The 22057-nt window shown below is 42.1% G+C and overlaps 1 protein-coding gene across 4 annotated transcripts in view; it reads left to right on the top strand.

Moving 5' to 3' along the window:
* The window catches only part of B4GALT4 (beta-1,4-galactosyltransferase 4), a 56306-nt gene that overhangs the window by 8873 nt on the left and 25376 nt on the right, over nt 1-22057 (top strand). The window contains exons 1-2 of one of the 4 annotated variants that reach the window (XM_029213901.1): nt 18587-18607; nt 20740-20812. The exons of 1 other annotated variant lie outside the window; for it this stretch is intronic. The gene's annotated coding sequence lies outside the window, so the exon portion shown is untranslated. Of the gene's footprint in view, nt 1-18545; nt 18608-20739; nt 20813-22057 lie in introns of those variants that run through there. 2 more of the 4 variants (XM_029213902.1, XR_003792288.1) reach the window with 2 other exon arrangements.

Here is a 22057-nt window from a genome sequence, read left to right as displayed (position 1 = left end):
TTAATTTGACTTCTGTGTACTCAGCACACAATAAGCACTCAAATTCTTGTTATTTAGCCATTTTAGGATTAGATTAAACTTCCTGGGTAAATTCAAATCCATGTATAGGCTTGAAGGGTAAGGACATTCATACAGCTCAGAAGGCTGGAAAAAGCTTTAGGTATATAGTATTTTAGTCACTGAATCCCTTTACAGTCTCTCATCTCCCTATGTATCACCAAGACAGTTTATGAACTTTGACCCTTGACCTTCTCTCTTTGTCAGAGCTTACAAGTGATAGCGTGCCTGCCAAATCTGGCTCACAGATGTGTTTGGTTTAGTACATGCCATGCTTTAAAATTTTTTTAAATAAATTGCCAACATTAAAGAGTTAACATTTTTCACATAAGAGATCGGGATTTCTGGCTTCTCTTGCAAAAATGGAAGATCTGGTCACACCGAAAGGGCATTTCCTTATGGCAAGGACCGCTGATGCCAAGCTGTAGCAGCCCGCATGGCGGCACCACCTTCTTCAGAGAGTGAGCCCTCCAGTTTCGAAGCCCCCAGTGCCCGTCTTCCCCACTGGAGTTTGCGGCCCAAGCTCTGTGTATGGTCTCTCCTTCCTTCTATTTTCCATCGGTCTCTCGGTGACAACGGCATTGCCCCAGTTATCTTGGCAAGACATCTTCAAGTAACCACTGACTCATTTCTCTCCGCCGCCACCTCCAGTCTAGTCCTGCCCAGACAGATGAGTCCTTCAAAATGCCTCTCCTCTGTGCTTCTTCCGTGCAGTCCCATTCAGTGAGGACCATTCACTCCTAAATTATTAGAATAACTCCTAGTGGGGTTTGCTGAGTCCTGTCTCTTCCCATTTCATCCTGTGCACTAAGGGCCTGTTGAGTCTTCCTGAAGTATTGCTGTTGTTGTTTGCCTGCTTTGCTCAGAACCTGTCAATGACTCCCTGTTTCCTACTCCCACGACAGCAATTTCTAAGCGTCTTGTAAGCTACTTGGAGAATATTTGGTAGGGTATTTAGTATAATGACTTGTTCCTTTATTTATAGAGAAGCATCTCCACATGAGACTATAATTATTACTATTACTATTTATTTAGGAATTTACTGTACCAAAGACTTTCGTATTTGAGCTACAGTGCATTTCATCATTTTGGTAGCAAAGGAGAGAGGCTAAAGGGTTGCTCTTTTCCTGGGTCCAGGCCCCTAAGCACAAATTATGGATAAGTTGTCAAGCCCTGTGAATTACCTTTCCAAAGCTTTAAAAACATTCTTTTAACTTTTTATGTTGAAGTAATTTCAGCTTATAAAAATTTTTACAATAGTCAAAGAATTCCTATATACCCTTCATCAAGCTTTCCCAAATATTAATGTCTTATATAACCAGAGTACAATTATCGAAGTTAGGAAATTTATATTGATACAGTAATATTAACTAATCAGCAGACCTTATTCAAGTATTAATTACTTTTAATTATATAAAATTTTTATTAAATATGGTCTTTCTGACAATAAAGTTCACCAGTTAAATAAACAGTAATTTACAAGTAATTCTCAAAACACTTCACTTTATAACGTTAGCTATGTAGGAGATCCCCTTAAGCACCATCAAACCCAGCAGGTGTAGGTTGTCACAAAACAGGGCTGCCTAGATGAACCATAAAGCTAATGACTGACTCAGCCCAAAGATTCTTCTATGCTTTACTGAGGATTCCCCAAAGGGACCCCACAATCACAGAATTTTCATTCTGGAACAGCCTGAGACCTTTCAGCCCCTGCTTCGTTATAAGCTGGTTTCCGGTTGTTTAGGGTTCAGGGTTGAGGTAATACAGAACAATGGACAAGGTGTCCATTACGTCTGGACCGACTGAACAAACTTTATTTGAAATGTGTACATGGTGGTTCTTTGTCTCTACCTGATAGCTCTCAACTATCTACACCTTATGGTGGGAAGAACTCACAATTTATCAGGCTGGATAATGAAGCTACACAGTGACAGCCTGACCCAGGGAGCTGGAAGGTTGCCCTCTCCCAGTTTGCTCCCTGCCCCCTCTCATTGCTGAATAAGCCCTGTGATAATTGCCGAATTTAAATCTAGCCCTTGTTCTGGACACTCTCCTTCTATTTTTCTTTCTCTTCCCATTTTTCTTTTTCTCTTTGCTTACTCTAAGATGTGTACCTTTCTCTGGGTCTGTGGAAGGAAGTCAGATTTGGGTTCCGATGGGTTTTTTCGCAGGGCTGAGGATTTCCCAGGAAGCAGGTTAAATGGAAATAGTGTAGGAATGTTAACAGGAGGACTAATTAAGCTATTTGGTGATAATATAAATTATGCCTGTAGCAGATTATCATGGTGCAAAAAGCACTTAGCTCACATGGAACTCCCACAGAAGAGTTCTGTCCTTGCCTATGATTTATCTTATCTGCAATTGGTTAAGACTGGTGCTTATCAAAATGTGCCATCTGCTTCTTTCACTCACCAACGTTGGTAGCAACCTTCTCTGCTGTAAATAAACAGATGCAGAAGACCAAGAGTGAATATTGGGAGATTTTTTTTTTTAATTGAAGCATAGTTGATTTACGATGTTGTGTTAATTTCTGCTGTACAGCAAAGTGATTCAGTTTGTGTATATATATATATATATATACATTCTTTTTTATATTCTTCTCTATTATGGATAAAAATATCCTTCTCATAGGATATTGAATATAGTTCCCTGTGCTATACAGTTGTTATACAGGACCTTGTTATTTATCCATGCTTTATGTAATAGTTTGCATCTGCTAACTCCAACTCCCAATCCATCCCTCCTTCACCCCCCACTCAGTATTGGGAGATTTTAATGTCACCTGTGATTTAGCCTTTTCTTTTACCCAATGGGCCCATAAAGCTAGAGTAGAAATCAGCAGTTTTAGAGTTCTCCCTCCTCTCCTCATGCCCAGCCAATTAAGTATTCATATAACTCCTTGTTCATGGACTGTGGTTAATATGCTCTGAATTCTTTGTTCTGGGGTACACCCTTCTGCTACGTACATTTTCTCTCCCCCTTTCTTCTCCCCCTTTCCAGTTTAAAGATGCTAGTGTTGGGACTTCCCTGGTGGCGCAGGGGTTAAGAATCTGCTTGCCAATGAAGGGGACACGGGTTCGAGCCCTGATCCGGGAAGATCCCTCATGCCGCAGAGCAACTAAGCCCGTGTGCCACGACTACTGAACCTACGTGCCACAACTACTGAAGCCCACGCAGCTAGAGCCCATGCTCCGCAACAAGAGAAGTCACCGCAATGAGAAGCTTGCGCACCACAATGAAGAGTAGCCCCCACTCGCCACAACTAGAGAAAGCCCGCATGCAGCAACAAAGACCCAATGCCGCCAAAATTAAAAATAAACAAACAAAACAATAGTTCTCTGTTTAAAAAAAAAATAAAGATGCTAGTGTTGTCACTGATTGTTGGGTGTGATGGGCTGAATTGTGCCCCCCTCCATGTTCATATGTTGAAGCTCCAATCCCCAATCCCTCAGAATCTGACTGTATTTGGAGATAGGGCCTTTAAAGACGTGATTAAGTTAAAATGAGGCTATTAGATTTGGCCATAATTCAATCTGACTGGTGTCCTTGCAAGAAGAGATTAGGACACAGAGAGACACCAGGGATGTGTACCACAGAGAAAAAACCATGTGAGGACATGGCCTTATGAGAAGGTGGTGGGAAGGTGGCCATCTGCAAGGCAAGGAGAGAGGCCTCAGGAGAAATCAAACCTGCTGACACCTTGATCTTGGACTTCCAGCCTCCAGAGCTGTGAGAAAATAAATTTCTGTTATTTAAGCCACCTTCTGTATGCTATTTTGTTATGGCAGCCCTAGCAGACTGATATCTTGGGTAAGGTTCTTCCATGAGAGAGGTCTTGTGCCCCTTCTGAGCCCAGCCACCACTACTCTGAGGGTCTGAAGCCAGTAGAAGATGAGGATGGCCAGAGCAAAAGGGCTTCTAGAAAGTTATGTATGCCAAACTCATTATTGCATTACCCTGTGCTATGGGTTCCCAGCGTAGGTTATAATGCAAACTGTTGCTTCTAAATGTCCAAATGAGATTGGATAAGCATCCTCAGTGGGGTTGAGGGAGGTCCACATTACCAATCTCTAATCAAACAGAACAGAGTGGAGGAGAGGTCAACTCGACGGGAGAGAAGGAACGAGAACCAGAATCAGTCTCCCCATCCTAGAAGCAGGAATAACCTTTAGCCTGCAGGCGTTACATCCTGAAACATGGCAGCTAACCTCCCATTGCTCCACCAACTCTGCAACCATGAAAGCCAGTTTTGCTTCTAAATGTGGTTCTAAGAGCAAGCAGTTGTGGTGATAACGAAGAAGGAGGAAGGCTTTAAATGGTCCCACTCCCAGCTTAAAAGGTGAAAGACAGACATTATTATTATAAATGATATTCTCTCTCTCTCTCTCTCTCTTTGTTTCTGAAGCATTCTGTATTTAAGTTCCTTTTCAGTTCCTAGAGTTGCAAAACTGTATTCCTCAGGGCAAAAAATAAATAAATAAATGAAAACACATTGGGAAACACAGCTTTACAGCCTCAGTTCCCTAGCTGAGAATGTGATTCAGTTGCTTCCCCATCAACTAGGCATTTTGGAGTAGAAAGGGCAGAAGGTGAGGGAATAATGAGAAAGAAAAAGACTTGGTTTCAAAAAAGAAAGTCTTACTAACTTTTTATAATAAAATTGCATCGATCAATGCCCCTACCCGCTAATTCAGAACCTCAGACTTCTATTTAAAAGACGAGATGTAGGAGGGGGTAGAGCCCAAGATGACCCCAAGTTTATCGGATTGGGGGCTGGTAAGGGTAAATACTATTTTTTGGAGAAAGATAAAACATACCTGTCAAGGGCCATGTCAGAGCTGTCAGGAGGAAAAGTCCTTTGATAGTGTAAAATGCAGGACTGGGTAGAAATTGAGAGGTTAGGACTAGAGATTAGATGAGACACCTGCACACAGTATTTGAAATTATTTGAGAAATAAGTTTTCCCCCTCCAATATTTTAGTTACATTCTAATTTCTTTGCATTGAATGTTGTTCAAAAGCAAGAGGTTTAGAGATCTTTTGTGTCCTGCAGAGTGTTTTAAAAACCGTAGCCACATTTGACCCATAATGCACAGTGTAGCACTAAATGATTCTTCAGTATTTCAGAAACGATGAACAAACCAGGCAGCACAAGACCCTCTTGTCCCACTCCACGTGGGCGCTGGACTCAGCCAAACAGCAGTGGGAAACTTCCTTCCTAGAGTCACATGCAGAGAAGAGACTTCACAAGGCCAGGGGGAGAGCCAAGTGCCCTGGGTAGAATCACTATTATACCAACATGGGAATCTGTGCAGGGTCTTTTTTTTTTTTAGTTCTTTTAAAAATTTTATTTTATATTGGAAAATAGAGAGTTGATTTGCAATGTTGTGTTAGTTTCAGGTGTATAGCAAAGTGATTCATTTATACATATGTGTATTCTTTTTCAACTTCTTGCCCCATTTAGGTTACTACAGAGTATTGAGTAGAGTTCCCTGTGCTACACAGTAGGTCCTTGTTGATTATCTATTTTATATATAGTAGTGGCCTTAGTTTCTAAGTCTGAATTTGTATCCCTTTGGGTGGAGGTGTCTGTTCGGTGGCCCAGAGGGAAAGATGTCTGGGTTGGGGGGTGTGGGGCGTTGCTGGAACCGGCAGCCCCCCGAGGCCTGGCTGGGTCTGTCCTGAGGACCTAGCAATAGGTTCTGGGGTTCCTCTCAGCAGCTGGGCTTGGGATCACTTCTCTCACTCCCTGCTCTGTATCTTGGGAGTTCCTAATCTGAACAGAGACTCTGGGAAGAAAAAACTAGATTCCTCATAGAATTCAGGAGTCCCTGGGAGAGGGGATAACTTAGCTATCTGGCTGATTTCATTTATCTTAGTGTCTTGTTTGTTTTGTTTTGTTTTGTTGCCTCTTATTTTGCCTCTGCTTCCCGTTTTACTCTGTTCTGCACCCCTTTGGGTATGTTGCCTCCTTTCTGGCTCGGAGAAAGCCAATAAAAGGAGCAGAGACGTGGTTCCAGCTCCATCTGTCTCCCCCAGGGTCTCTGAATACTGAAACAAGTGATTTTCTTAGGTGGGTGGGGATCTGTCTCCACCCCGCTCATTGTGTTCCAGAGTTTCCTGTGCATTGCCTGTAACCCTTTACCAATCTGCCAGGAGCCTTTTAACACAAAAGGGAGGAGATGGGGGAAGGGAGTACTGAGGAAAAACATCCCTATAAATAGCCCTCTTGAACAAAATTGTTTTCCCAGTACACAGTTGTTTTTAGGCCTCCATGCCCCCCGCCCCGTGATCTACCTCTGCACCCTCCTCCTCATACATTCCAACCTTCCTCAACATGCCTGGTGTTCTCACTCAGTCCTCTCTGGATGAAGATGCTCTAGAGGCACAGGATAGAAGCTTCAGATCCCCCATAGGCCCCTCACCAGCTCTGGGTGCATGGGCTGTGGTCTGGGGCTGACCTGGGTTGAACAAATTTCTTAACCTCTTTGAGCCTTAGTTCCTCCACCTGATAAATCAAGGTTATAATAACTACCTTGCAGAGTTGTTGTGAGGATTAAATAAGATAAGGAAATAGCCTAGCACTTGGCCTGTATTCAGGCCAGTGCTCAGTACACAAAGGAGAGTGATTTTTTTTTTAATTGAAATATAGTTGATTTACAATGTTGTGTTAGTTTCAGGTGTACAGCAAAGTGATTCAGATACTTTTCCCATATAGGTTATTACAAAATAACGAGTATGGTTCCCTGTGTTATATAGTAGGTCCTTGTTGATTATCTATTTTATATATAGTAGTCTGTGTAGGTTAATCCCAACGTCCTAATTTATCCCTCCCCTGCTTGCCTCTTTGTTAACCATAAGTTTGTTTTTTACGCCTGTGAATCTCCTTTCTGTTTTGTAAATAAGTTCATTTGAACCTTTTTTTTTTTTTTTAGATTCCACATATGAGTGATATCATATGATATTTGTCTTTCTCTGTCTGGCTTACTTCACTTAATATGGTAATCTCTAGGTCCATCTATGTTGCTACAGATGGCATTATTTCATTCTTTTTTATGGCTGAATAATATTCCATTGTAGAGTGATTTTTATTATCTTCTCACTGAGCAATATTTCTGTTTCCTCCATCATGATCCAGTTCCTTGGGATTATTTTTCCCATTTCCCCAGCCTGGTCCCATTTCCCATATAAAACACATTTATAAGACTTTATTTTGTTTTCATTTATTTATTTATATCTTACCCAGTTCCAACATAGTTTGAGATGATTTACTTTACATTTAACTGTTTAGAACCAGGAAACATTTTCAGAAAAGGTAAGATTGCCTCTTGTTAAACAGTTTTCTAACACTGAAGATATGTTGCCTTTTGTGGGCAACTTGGGAAGCAGTTCTGATTGTGGCTCACACTTTTCTTACATCTCTGGTGTCCCCAGACCTGTTTTTACTCCTATCTTGAAAGCACAATATGCAGAAATTAGTTTGAGGACAGGAATTATCAGAGGTTACAGATATAAGTTACCTCAATATATAATTATATCCCCCAAATTGTAAACATTTGGAAGTTGGACAATATATTCCTATTGTTTTTCATTATACCTTTTGGATATGTTTCAAAGTCATGGGGGTTGGCAGTGGTGGGAAAATGGTACCAGTTTGTAAAAAGGATTATACTTGAAAAATCTTACATCTATTTCAGGGAACATTCTGCTCTTTTCAATCCTCAGTATACAAGTATTTAATTCTCCATGTGGATCCTAAAAGAACCTAGTCAGATGTACACAAATATCATTTACTGGTGCACTTTTTCAAAGTAAGATTGTGTGTGTATATCTATCTAACACCAGCTTATCACACATTAATTTAATTTCATGGGAAGTCCTCACAGATTTCGTGGGAACTGATCATTTAAAGCAGCTGCAGGTTTCCCCTCTAATTATTCTATTTAGAAGAACTTCTTCAGATGGATATCTACCTTGTGGTATGTTAAAACCTTTCAGATTAACATGCACATGCCTGGATTTACTCCTAAAATATCCTCCCTAAACCCCTATATTTCCCAGACAGTCCTGATTTCAAATATTCTGCCCCATTGTCAAACCACATGCCAAAGGATGTGTACTGATTTTTGCTTTAGAAAATACGGCCAATGTTATAAGATGAATTGTGTCCCCCACCAAATTCACATGTTGAAGGTTTTTTTTTTTTGCGGTATGCGGGCCTCTCACTGCTGTGGCCTCTCCCATTGCGGAGCACAGGCTCCGGACGCGCAGGCTCAGCGGCCATGGCTCCCGGGCCCAGCCGCTCCGCAGCACGTGGGATCCTCCCAGACCGGGGCACGAACCCGTGTCCCCTGCATCGGCAGGCGGACTCTCAACCACTGCACCACCAGGGAAGCCCCACATGTTGAAGTTTTAACTCCAGTACCTCAGAATGTGAACTTCCTTTGGAAAGAGGGTGGTTGTGGTGTAATGAATTAAGATGTGATCAAACTGGAGAAGAATGGGTTCCTCATCCAATACAAAAGGTGTTCTTAGAAAAGGGGGAAATGTGAACACATTCATGCACACAGGACGAATGTCAAGATAAAGGCAGAGATTGGAGTGATGCTTCTACATGCCAAGGAATGCCAAGTATTGGCAGGAAACCACCAGAAGCTAGGGGAGAGGCATGGAACAGGTTCTTCTTCACAGCCCTTAGAAGAAACCAACCCTGCCAACACCTTGATCTTGACTTCTAGCCTCCAGGACTGTGAGATAGTAAATTTCTGTTGTAGAAGGCACCCAATTTGTGGTACTTTTTTACAGCAGCTCTAGTAAACTAATGTAGCCAGCATAGTAAAGAAGCAGAGCTAGCCCCCAGTCCTGCGTTGGAAACTGTTACTCTAATGATCAGATTGGTAAGAGTCTAAGTAAACTCAGAAGTCTCTTGGTGGAAATATCTGTATCTTTAGCTGGCGCTAACGGTTAAGCACTTTTATACAGAGAATGCTCACTTCAGCAAGGAGCTCCAATGGAGGTCAAGGAGAAGAGTTACAGAAGTATACAGGGTTTCACCTGATTGTACAGGATGCGTGGGATATGGGAGATTGGCGGAGGTGGGGGGCAGGCTCCTTCCCACATACCTTAATGTTTTGAAGCATGTTTGGGGTACCAGAGAAAGGAAGCTCTGCGGGGCCTGTGTGATGGCGCTGTGGCCTCTTGCATGGGCCACTCTGGCTCCGGCCCCTTGCTCTTCCGTCCCTTCTCACACCTCTGCAAGGGATCCAGGAAGGAATTACCTTCCTGAAGGCTGGAATTTTCAAGAGTCTGCAAAGTCTGTTTACACTCAGCATTTACTCATTTATTCAGCCAGTCAAATTTCCTGAGCATTCTCTACATGCCAGATACCAGGTTTGGTGCTGAGGACACAAAGCAGAAAAGACTCCATCCATGCCCTCGGGAGCCCTCACCCTAGTGGCAAGAGAGCCAAGCACACTGGCAACTGCAATATCAGGAGACAGATGGGAGCCCTGGAGTCGGAGTGACTGATTGCCTGGCTGAGTCGAGGGGATATCCTAGAGGAGGTGACTCTGGTGGAGGCTTGAAGCATGACGATTTCTCCTGCAGATAATAGGGGAGAGGATTTTCAGAAAAACAAGGACAGCGTTTCTAGGGACACAGACGTGTGTGAGACCAGGACTTGTGCAGGGAGTGGAAAGTGTCAGCGTGGTTGGGTGTGGGAGAGATTGGTGGCATGGCTGGCTTGTGCCAGTCCGGAGTTGATCCTGCCGTGGGAATTCATTAAAGAACTTGGAGCAAGGCAGTGTCGGCCAAGCCTGGCAGAGATGTGGGGGTCAGGACAGGGACAGAGGGAGGCGGCAAACCAGGGGGAAGGGCACCAGCATCCCTCCTTGCCTACTCTCTCACCTTACTGAGAGGTGGAGATGCATCCTGGTTGATGCCTAGTTTCTGAAGTTGAACTATTTGGGGTCAAATCCTGGCCTTGTCACTTGCTTTAGTCCCGCAACTAGTTCATTCTGAAGCCTAAATATGAAATCAGATGGTCTATTAAGGGAATTCATCTGTATTAATACTACATTTTGCACGAAAAATAAGTCACAATAGATTCTAGAAACTGTGGAGCTGTAAGTTTAGCTTCTCTCCCTGGGAATTATTTGTAAGAACATCATCACAAAGTTAATTTGCACACACCTTAAACTGTATATCATACCTTCGCCTTAGAGGAATTTGGCTTGAATTATTAAAATGCCCACAAGGGGCATCCCAGTAATCGTTAACGTCTGAGATGTGCGTTTGCCCTCTAGTGGGCATTTGTGAGTGTGTATGCATTGTAGATACACATACAGCACACATACACACACACAGAGTTTCCATCAATGGTTCATAATCTTCCTCCCCTACCCTCGACACTTAAAGGTCAAATGGTATTTCGGACACATCAGTATTTGTAAAAGTGTCTTCGTTTATATGAATCAGGGTTACGAGAATGTTTTATTACGTGTGTGCTTGCACACACAGTGGGGAATAATAGTCTCACATGGAGGTTCATTTCAAATTACATGTACTTATATAGGTATATACATATATATACATGTATAACCAAATCACTTTGCTGTATACCTGAAACTAACACAATATTGTAAACCAAGTATACTTCAATTAAAAACAAAACGAAACAAAACAAAAAAACCTTCCAAAAAAAAAAGCAAGAGCCCACATGCACTCCTCCACATCTGCTTTTCTTGCTTCCGTTTGAGAATTACTGATCCAGAAGAGAAAGTAGAAATATATATCACCACCATAAAGGTATAGTGTGCCTGCCTCATAGTAGATACTCAGTAAACATTAGCTTTCTTCCTCTTCTTTTCCCTATACTTTCCATAAAAGCTATTCCAAAGTATAATTCAACAGTAAAATGTGCATTTGGTGTAAAGCATTACTCTGTGTGAAGCATGTTGTTGTCTCCTCAAATACAAAGATGAATAAAACTCCACTTCTATCTTTAAGATGCTTACAGTAGAGAAACTTCTAGCTTGTAACTAAATTCCAGCAGGATATGTCTCAAATATTTGTTTGGGGTAGATTTTGGGGAAATTAGAATTTGGTTTTCTTTTAGAAATAGCATCATAATAATGCCAGTTTCTCCTGACTAAGAAGAAGGACTCTTGTGGTAAAAGATGAAATGAACATCAGGGGAACGTTGATTTCTATTTGAACGAGTAGAGACTTAGAACAGGCCCAGAAAGAAAGGGGAGTAAAGGAGACTAGAGTCAGCGTGGGAGGTGTTTTGTTGAAGTTTGAAGAGGAGAGAGATTTGGGAGCAGTTACCATATGATGTGAGACGTTGAGAGAGGGGCAGGGAAAGAAGATTTGAAAAGGTTTTATAATGTATTGTGAGTGGAGTCCCCCTTTGATGTTTTCATGACACTGTAGTAAAGATTTAACTTGTCTTTCTATTATTTTTGGATTGGGTTAGCATTTTTCTGTTTTGTTTTGTTTTTTTAAAATCAGCCCATGAGGAGACAGGCTGTGAAGTGTCTTAGGTTTATCTGGAAAACATAAGTGTTCAGACCATAAAACTTTAAAAATAGGTACATTATAATCTCCTCATGTGCCTTAAACCTAAAATTAAACAAAACTAAAATGATAAAATTGTATAAGAACTGTCTATGATAAAAGTAATATATGCACTTGGTTAAAAAATTCAAAAGGTATGGAATGGTATTCAATGGAAAAAGAAAAACGCTTCTTGCTTCATTCCTTAAACCTCTCCCCCACCCCCATGTCTCACCACCCAAAGGTAACCACCTTTAAGAATTTGTTTTTAATTCTTTTGATGGTTAGCACTATAATTATAAACTCTATGCTTATATCACTATTTCTTAATTTATATACTTTATCCAAGGTCTGTTAACCCCCAAGCTATGAATGATAATAAATCTAGTTCATTGAAACTATCTCTCCATTTCTTTTCCCCTTCATGCGCTCTGTTAATGATATTATTTCCCATGTATCTTTTGGTTATCATTATAAATTTAAATACCATGCTTAACCTTTGAATTATTGCTCCATCAAGAATAGGTAGTGACTCTTGATTCCCTACTAGGTAACAAGAGAGAAATAGCCCCCTCACATTACTCTTCACCTCTCCCCTTCCCCTCACTTCCACCCAATCTCTGTACCTCTCAATTTCTGTCTTCTCTACCCTTACATTTACAATGTTAGGGTTTATAGCATTTGCATTTTGTTCTATAAGTATTATTAATTTTTCTGTATTTTATCTATTGATTGAGTTTAAAAATTGAAATCAATAAGTTACTCTGTAGCATAGTTTGTGCTTATGCAAATATAATTTACTATAGAATTTTGAGTGGTTGGCTCAGAAGATTAACATTCAATATCTCCAAATCTGAGCAATTCAAAGGAGAATGAAACAAGCATCAAGGCCAAGTAGATTCTTCTTTCTTATACTACATAACTTGCTCAATTCATATCATATTTCATGCTCCATTTTTTAATCTTATTTTTAAAAAATATTCATTTATTTATTCATTTACTTGGCTGCATCGGCTCTTAGTAGCGGCCCACCGCGGGATCTTCGTTGCGGCTTGAGGGATCCTTTGTTGCGGTGCGTGGGCTCCTCATTGCGGTGCACCGGGCTTTTCTCTAGTTGTGGTGGGCGGGCTCTAGAGCGTGCGGGCTTAGTTGCCCCAAGACATGTGGGATCTTAGTTCCCCCACCAGGGATCAAACCCGCGTCCCCTGCACTAGAAGGCGGATTCTTAACCACTGGACCACGAGGGAAGTCCCCCATGCTCCCTTTTTAAAAACTTTGTTTTTTTGGTTTTACTTAGAGTTTGTAATTGTTCCTTTTCAAAATTGTTTTTCAGAATCCTAGGTCCTTTGCATTTTCATATGATTTCTAGAATTAGCTTTTCAACTTCTGAAGGAAAACAATCTGCTGCAATTTTGATTGGAAAGGCATTGACTGTACAGATCAATTTGGGGAGAAATGACATCTTGACAATATTGAGTCTTCTGACCCATAAGCAAAGTATATATCTCTATTCATTTAGGTCTCTTGAATTTCTCTCTACAATGCTTTGTTATTTTCAGTATAAGACCTTTTACATCTTTTGTCACATTTAGCCTCTAAGTTTTTCATATTTTTTATGCTATTATAAGTGGTATCTTAATATTTCAAGTTCCAATTGTTCATTGCTAATATACAGAAATTCATTTTTGAATATTCATCTTTTTCTTGCAAACTCACTAAACTCATTAGTTTTTGTAGCATTTTTGTATGTTCCATTGGAATTTTTATAGAAACAATCATGTCATCTACGAAAAAGTTCTTTTCTTCTTTCCAATCTGGATTCATTTTATTACTCTTTAAGAAATATTATTTCATCTGATTTTTCTTTTTAGTTTGCTCATATGATGAATTACAGTGATTTTTGAATTACATTGATTGAGTGAATTACGTTGATTGATTTGTGAACCCCATTCGGTTATAATGTAGTATTCTTTCTATATGTTGTTGAATTTGATTGTTAAAATTATGTTTAGGGTTTTTGTATCTACATACAATGTTGAATGTGAGTAGTGACAGAAGACATCCCTGTCTTGTTCCTGATTTTAGTGAGAAAGCATTGTCTTTCATCATTGAACATGTTGCTAGCTATAGATTTTTGTAAATGTCTTTTATCAGGTTGAGGATGTTCCTTCATATTCCTAGTTTGCTAAGAATGTTTTGTCAGTCATGGCTATGGGATTTTGTCAAGTGCAGATTTTGCATCTATTGAGGTGATTATGTGGTTTTTCTCCTTTGGTTTGCTAATATGGTGAATTACTGTTTGATTTTTTAACATAAAGCAATCCTGCATTCTTGGGATAAACTCACCCCTCTTGGTCATGTTGCATTATCCTTTTCATACTGTTGGATTTAGTATGCTAAAATTTTGTTTAGAATTTTTGCTTCTATGTATATTTGAGATATTCATCTGTTGTTTCATTTGTTGTAATATTTTTGTCTGGGTTTGATATGAGGGTAATGTTGGCCTCATGAAATGAGTTAAGAAGTATTCCCTGCTCTTCAAATTTTTGGACAATCTTGTGTAGAATTAGTATTATTTCTTCTTTGTGTAAAATTGGTATTAGTACAAATACTAATTTGTGTAGAATTTGTGTATTATTTCTAATCTTGTGTAAAATTAATATTATTTCTTCTAGCTAGTGAATTCTATAATTCTATAATTTACTAGCTATCTGGGCCTTGAGATGTCTATGTGGGAAGGCTTTTAAGTACAGTTTCAATTTCTTTAACAGATAAAGAAGTGTTTAGTTCATCTATTTCTTCCTGTGGGAGCTGTGGTAATTTATGTCTTTCAAGGGATTTGTCCATTTTATCTAAGTTGTGAAATTTATTGGCATAAAGTTATTCATAAAAATCTATTTTTATCCTTTTAATACCTATAGTATACATGGTGATGTCACCTCCCTAATTCCTGATATTGAGAATTTGAGTCTTTTTTCTTTTTCCTGACTAGTCCAGCTAGAGCTTAATCCATTTTGTTTATCTCAAAGAAGGACAAATACCATATGATATCACTTATATGTGGAATCAAAAACATGACACAAATGAACTTACCTATGAAACAGAAACAGACTCACAGACATAGAGAACAGATTTGTGGTTACCAAGGGGGAGGGGGGTAGGGGAGTGATGGATTGGGAGTTCAGGATTAGCAGATGCAAGCTATTATATATAGAATTGATAAACAACAGGTCCTACTGTGTAGCACAGGGAACTATATTCAATATCCTGTGATAAACCATAATGGAACAAATATGAAAAAGAATGTATATATGTATAATAATCACTTTGCTGTACAGCAGAAATTAACACAACATTGTAAATCAACTATACTTCAATAAAATAAATTTAAAAAAGAATAAAGTCACTCTCCTATATAACCACAATACAAGGATCACATGCAAGGAATTTAACATTGATAGAATATTAGCATATAATATATGGTCAGCTTTGATTATCTATTGCTATGTAACAAATGACCCCAAAATTTAGAGGTTGAAAAGAAAAATGTAGTACTATTATATCACATGAGTCTGTGGGTCAGGAATTCAGATATGGCACAGTGGGGAGGGCTTATCTCTGCTTTATGATGTCTAAGCCTCAGCTGGAGGTGGATCTGAGTGGTTGTTGGCTTCTTCACATGGCCAGTGTGGGCTGCCTCATAGCATGGTAGCATCAGGGTAGCTGGGCTACTTACATGGTGGCTCAGGGTTCCAATAAAAAGTGATTCTAGAGAACACCAATAATAAAAATAGGTATCACACATAAGGCGATGTTTGCAGATATAATATCATCTTTATCATATTTCTGCCCAAAATGCACAATTTGAATCCAATCATGAGGAAACAGATAAGCCCAAATTAAGGAATATTCTACAAAACAACTGGTCTGTAAACTTCAAAAATGTCAATGTCATGAAAGAAAAGGACAGATGAGAAACTATTTCAGATTAATGGAGACCGTTTTAGTTAGCTTGAGCTGCCATAACAAATACCACAGACTGGGTGGATTAAACAACCGAAATGTATTTTCTCACAATTCTGGAGGCTGGAAGTCTAAGATGAAGGTGTTGACAGGTTGGTGTCTTCTGAAGATTCTCTCTTTGGCTTGCGGGTTGCCACCTTCTTCCTGTGTTCTCCCATGGTCATCCCCAGTCTATGCTGTCTCTGTCCTAATCTCCTCTTCTTTATAAAGACACTGGTCATGTTGGATTATGGCCTACCATAAAAACCCTATTTTAACTTAATGACCTCTCTGAAGGCCAAATTTCCAAATATAGTCAGTTCTGAGGTACTGAGAGTTAGGGCTTCAACATCTGAATTTGGAGGAGATTCAATTCAGCCCATAACAGAGACTAAGGAGATTTCTTTATATGTGGTCTTAGATTGGAAAAAAGTTGTTTTGAGGTATATTATCGAGACAATTGGAAATGAGTATGTACAGCATGGTAGATTAAAAATAGCCTCAAATTCTTTGACAGTCCTCTCACTGAGAAATGGGGCTATATTGCCCCTCCCTTTAAATCTGGGCTGGCCTGTGACTGCTTTGTCACATGGGAGAGAGTGAAAGTGGAAGCAGAAACTGCCTTTAAAAGGCTGGGCTTGGGCTTCCCTGGTGGCACAGTGGTTGAGAGTCCGCCTAACGATGCAGGGGACACGGGTTCGTGCCCCGGTCTGGGAGGATCCCACATGCCGCGGAGCAGCTGGGCCCGTGCGCCATGGCCGCTGGGCCTGCGCGTCCGGAGCCTGTGCTCCGCGACGGGAGAGGCCACGCCGGTGAGAGGCCTGCGTACCGCAAAAAAAGAAAAAAAAAAAAAAAAAGGCTGGGCTCAGAACTGGCATAGCTTCACTTCCACACTCCTTTTTTAAATCTACCATGTTGTACATACTCATTTCCAATTGTCTCAATAATATATCTTGTAACAAAATTTTTTCCAACCCAGGAGTTTTTTAGCGGCCATGGCTCACGGGCCCAGCCGCTCCGCGGCATGTGGGATCTTCCCGGACCGGGGCACGAACCCGTGTCCCTTGCATCGGCAGACGGACTCTCAACCACTGCGCCACCAGGGAAGCCCCCAAGAGTTTGTTTTTTTTAAAGATTTATTTATTGTTTATTTATTTATGTTATTTATTTTTGGCTGCATCGGGTCTTAGTTGCGGTGCGGGCTCTTCGTTGTGGCGCGTGGGCTTGTTTCTAGTTGTGGCATGCAGGTTTTCTCTTCTCTAGCTGTGGCGCGGGCTCCAGGGCGTGTGGGTTCTGTAGTTTGTGGCTCGCGGGCTTCTCTCTAGTTGAGGCACACAAGCTCAGTAGTTGTGGCACGCAGGCTTAGTTGCCCCACAGCACATGGGATCTTAGTTCCCTGACCAGGGATAGAACCGGCGTCCCCCCAAATTGGAAGGCAGGTTCTTTACAACTGGACCACCAGGGAAGTCCCAGTCCAGGAGTTTTGATGTCAAATCTCCTCAGTCTCATTTAATCTGAAACATTCCTCATCTTTCCTTGTCTTTCATGACATTGACATTTTTGAAGTGTACAGGTCAATTGTTTTGTAGAATATCCTTTAATTTGGGCTTGTCTGACTGTTTCCTCATGATTAAATTCTAGTCATGTATTTCTGGCAGGAATACAAAAATGGTGATGTTATGTCCTCAGAGCATCACCTCATGTGTGATGTCAGTTTGAACTATTGGTGAAATTAACTTTGAGTACTTGGTTAAGGTGTTATCTGCCAGATTTCTCCAATGCGTAGTATATCCTCTTTGTAACTGGTAAGTAACCTCTAGGATATTGTTTTTCTTTAAAAATTTCAAAAAGAGCTTTCCTGTATCCTGTGTCAGACAATTCCAGTATCTGATGTCCTTGGGAGTCTAAATCTCTTGGGTATTAGTTCTGCCGGCTGTCCTTACGTGTGGGCCTCCAGTGCTTGGTGATTTTTTAAAAAATTGTTTAAATTGTTTTTTAAAATTGAATTTGTTTGAGTCCTATGGAGTGTGTATTGAGGATACATCCTCTAAAGTGTGTTTCCATTGCTCAGAGCACAAGAGGCTTGGGAACTCCTTAGTGCTCTTCCGCAGCCTTGGCTTGACGAGGAAGGCGCAGGTTTGGCTCTTCTCATGTCGGTCCCAAATCAGTGTCTGCGGAGACTTTCCGTATGCCCTCAGCCCAGGTCTCCTGCTTAGAGTCTAAGCATCCCAGCACTGGTTCTTCCCATGGTTTGTTCCTTTTGGGGTAGGGATGGTTCTTGGAGACTCTCTTACTTCCCCATTGAGTGGAAGGGTGTCTTGGAGAATCTAGTCTTCTATCCTGCCTGCCTAAGCAGAACCCACTCTGATTTTTCACTCTAATCTTTAGTATAAATATGATTCTGCTTGGCTTTCTGTAATAATATCTTTGAAGAAATTTGGATGTCTCATCTCACAACTGGTTCAGTTAATATTCTCAGTAGTCCTGTGAAATGGGAGTCAGTTAATTCGGTACATTGTGCAGCTGACAAAGTTGAAAGCTGTCAGGGTAATGTAAGGTAAATTTATTAACCTCTAAAGCCTCCGTTTCCTACTCCGTAAAATGGGAAAGTTCCTACCTCCTTCCCAAAGCTTTGTATTTACGAGGATGGAATTTGGGAAGCGCCCAGACCCTAGCGCAGTATTGGCACAAGGATTTATTAAGATCACCCAAAGGACAAGCTGTCCTTCTCCCTCCAGGTGCTCCTTCCATCGCCCGGGGAGGGTGGCCGGGCGGGGGGACCGTGGCGGAGCTGGGAGCGGGGAATGCGTCCGGGGGGTCTAGTGGAGGACCGCGCAGACTCGCCCCCGGGCCAGGCCGAAGAGACTCCCGGGGCGGGCGGGGGGCGGAGCCGGCGCGCCGGAGCCTCCTTCCGGGCGGCGGGGGCGGTCCCTGCGGCCGCTTCTCACCGCCTTCCCTTTCTCCGGGAGGTGCTCGTCGAGGCCGCGTGAGGGGTGAGTTAGCGGGGCCTCCGCTCCGCCGGCGCCCGGGAAGCGCAATTCCGCACGGAGGGTAGCGGGCGCCGTGTGGGCATCCCCGGGCGGCGGGCCGGGTCAGTCCCCCGCGCCGAAGGCGGGCGCGGGCCGGGCCTTGGAGGGCCGTTCTGCCTCCGCCCAGGCGGTGGGGCCGGGCAGGGGGCCTGCGGAGGCCGAGCTCGGCGGGAGGCACCAGCTCAGGTGCGGGCGGCACCGCGGCGCTCCCAGGCGAAATGCTGCCAGGTGGGAATTCAGGGGTCGGCCTCCGAGGCCCCGCGTCGCGTTTCTGGAGTCGCCACCAGCACCTCTCTCCCTGCCGGGAGAATCAACGTGAAGAAGCCCCTTCCTCCTTGGAGCCTTCTTTCCCCAGCGTTTCTACTGGGAAACCCATTGCTGATCCCCGCCTGGGACCTTCAGGGGCCGACGAGTGGTGAGGGTCGACAGGATTTTAAAGTACCTGAGATACCTGCCCTTAGTCTGGCTCTGCGTCCATCCGTTGCCTGTCAATCCGTATCTGTTGGTGTTCGGTCTTCCATTAGATAAGGGCTAACTCTAGGTTTGAAGAAAACAGAAAAGTCCATGAGTATTGGGACTGAGAAAAGGCCTTTGGGTTGGTAGGCTCAGGAGAGCAGTTATCAACAGGGTGGGCGTGTGCCGGGGTTGCAGAGTGTTCAAGAGTGGGTGAGGGATGAGGGTGTGGAGGCGGCCGGAGCACAGGGAGACCTCTCCAGCCGTTTGGTGACGAAAGGGAGTAGGAAGAAGACAAATTTGAGGGTTGAGGCTGTTGTTTGTTTGTTTTTTTATAATTTCTAAATTTCTGTTAAGAAAGGACAATAACATTGAGGATGCAAGAAAGTCAAGGAGTCTTGGTTAGAGATAAATAAGATTCAGGGTCCAGGCTGAGAAAGTGGGCTTAAAAAGAGGGGCCCAGGGCTATCCTAGGCACCTGGGCTGGGCTGGTGGGCCAGAGTGCTTTACTGTGTCTCTGGGGGAGGAGATAATGCTTAATAGGACCATAGTTTATCTTTTTGGAATTTTATCTTCTAGAGCAGGGTTGGCCTTTAAACTCCATGAAATTGCAAAATGTTCATGTGCCTGTTTGTGTTGTAGGGGAGAAAAATTTTTCTTCTTGCCCCTTCTAGGTTCCTTGGCTGGTCTAATAATTAAGTTGAATTGACATAAAACAGATTAACAGGAGAGAAACATTAAATTTCATACCATTGGGATCCCATAAAAATATGAGGCTCAGGAAGTAACCAAAGTAGGCAGTTTTTATATCTTTTAGACAAAGAAACAATACATACGTGAAGAATTGGCAAGACAACTTCGTTGCCGTGCGCGGGCTTTCTCTAGTTGATACAGTGCTTTCCACCTTGAATTCTTTTTTTTTTAAATTTATATTTTGGCTGCATTGGATCTTCGTTGCTGCGCGCAGGCTTTCTCTAGTTGTGGCCCGCGGAGGCTACTCTTCGTTGCCGTGCGTGGGCTTCTCATTGCGATGGCTTCTCTGGTTGCGGAGCACCGGCTCTAAGCATGTGGGCTTCAGTAGTTGTGGCACACGGGGTCAGTAGTTGTGGTGCACGGGCTTAGTTGCTCCATGGCATGTGGGATCTTCCCTGACCAGGGATCCAACCCATGTCCCTGCCTTGGCAGGCGGATTCTTAATCACTGTGCCACCAGGGAAGTCCCTCTACCTTGAATTCTTATCTCTGATAATAAGGATGCCTGATCCTGGTTCCCTCCTGGTATTGAAAAGGTACCTTTCACATGGGAGATTTATTTCCTGCTTTCAGGGGGAGAAAAGAGGGTGAAAGTGTCCTTGCACTGGCTGTTTCTTAAGTAACTTTAATTCAAAGTAATCAGTATGCCAAAGTGGCATATTTTGGTGTGGCATATTTTGCTTCCCTTCAGTGTGCATTTTTAATCTGATTAAAAATGTCGGTTAAAGAGAAGTACTGAACTGTTTGACTACACGGCCTTGGAGGGGGCAATAAAACTAACTCTCTTAGTATATTTTATGGGCCACTTAGTATATTCTGTGGGCCACTTTATAGGATAAGTATTTAGTATCTACTTTAAAATGAGCTAATAATAATGTGTGTTTTTTCCAGAGATGCTTGCAAGACTTGAGAACTAACCACTTCTTTGAAGATCTTTAATTCAAAGTGGAAACATTCAAAGCAAGTTAGTGGTGGTGTTCTTCTCTTTTTTTTTTTTTTTTTTTTTTTTTTGCGATACGCGGGCCTCTCACTATTGTGGCCTCTCCCGTTGTGGAGCGCAGGCTCCGGAAGCACAGGCTCAGCGGCCATGGCTCACGGGCCCAGCCGATCTGCGGCATGTGGGATCTTCCCCAACCGGGGCACAAACCCGTGTCCCCTGCATTGGCAGGTGGACTCTCAACCACTGTGCCACCAGGGAAGCCCCCCCCATGTAGTTTTTAAGCACCATTTTTAAGGAAAGCATGTGCTCCATTATATGTAGGTATTGTAATTAATTAAATCAGTTCCCTATTGTTAACATTTTGAATCTTTTGAATTTTTGGTTATTTTAGTAATGTTGGTTTGAATATCGTCGTCTACCTCTCTGATTATTTCTTAGAATAAGTTTCTAAATGATGGAGTTGAAAGCTATTCAAATTCATTTTTAAAATCTCCTTTTCACATATCTTCTTACTGCTTTTCCTCACCCAAAGGAAAATGAACGTTTCTGAGGGATCTGTTGCATTACAGGTCCGATCTCTTATTTCAGTGGTTCTCAAACTTTAATGCGTATAAGACTCAACTGGGGAGCTTGTTAAAAATTCATTTTCCTGAGTCCCAGGCCCAGTTGTTCTGACCCATTAGCTCTGGAGTAGGGCCCAGGAATCTACATTTTTAACAAATTTCCCTCTGTCTTTGATATAGGCACTCTTGGAACCACACTTTGAAAAATGTTTTTAAAATAAATGGCAAAACGGAATCAAATTTAGGTCACTTCCCCAAAGCCATTCATGCATCTGGTAACCAGATTTGTACTCAGCTCTTTGTGACTTCAAAGCCCTTGTTTTCTCCATTACCTCAGACCTTCAGACCTTCTCAAGCCTTCTCATTGATGTGCCTCTAATAACTGCAGAAAGGGAACTGCAAGTGACCCCACTACAGGATTCTCTGGGATAGCTGAGAATGGCACATAAGTACACAACGAGCCTCCATTAAAATCCCCCATTGGAAATTCTTAGGAATTCTTTCATGCTGCATAACAAAGACTAAATAAAACAATTTCAGTCCCTTGCTTGTTAAATTGATTTCATGTTTCCTGACTGTTTCATGCCAGCCCTTGTTGTAAAACAGTTGATGTAGGACCTGCAGGCAGCTCTTGCCCAGAGGCAGGGACACTGCTCTGGTGTGCTCTGTGGGTTCAGGGAGGAAGTGGCAGACTAGACAGCAACTC

This window comes from Monodon monoceros, unplaced genomic scaffold (assembly GCF_005190385.1).
Source record: "Monodon monoceros isolate NGI ecotype Baffin Bay Population unplaced genomic scaffold, NGI_Narwhal_1 Super_Scaffold_11, whole genome shotgun sequence".
Lineage (NCBI taxonomy): Eukaryota > Metazoa > Chordata > Mammalia > Artiodactyla > Monodontidae > Monodon > Monodon monoceros.
The sequence above is the reverse complement of the archived record's forward strand: the minus strand, read 5'-3'. Positions and strand labels throughout refer to the sequence as shown.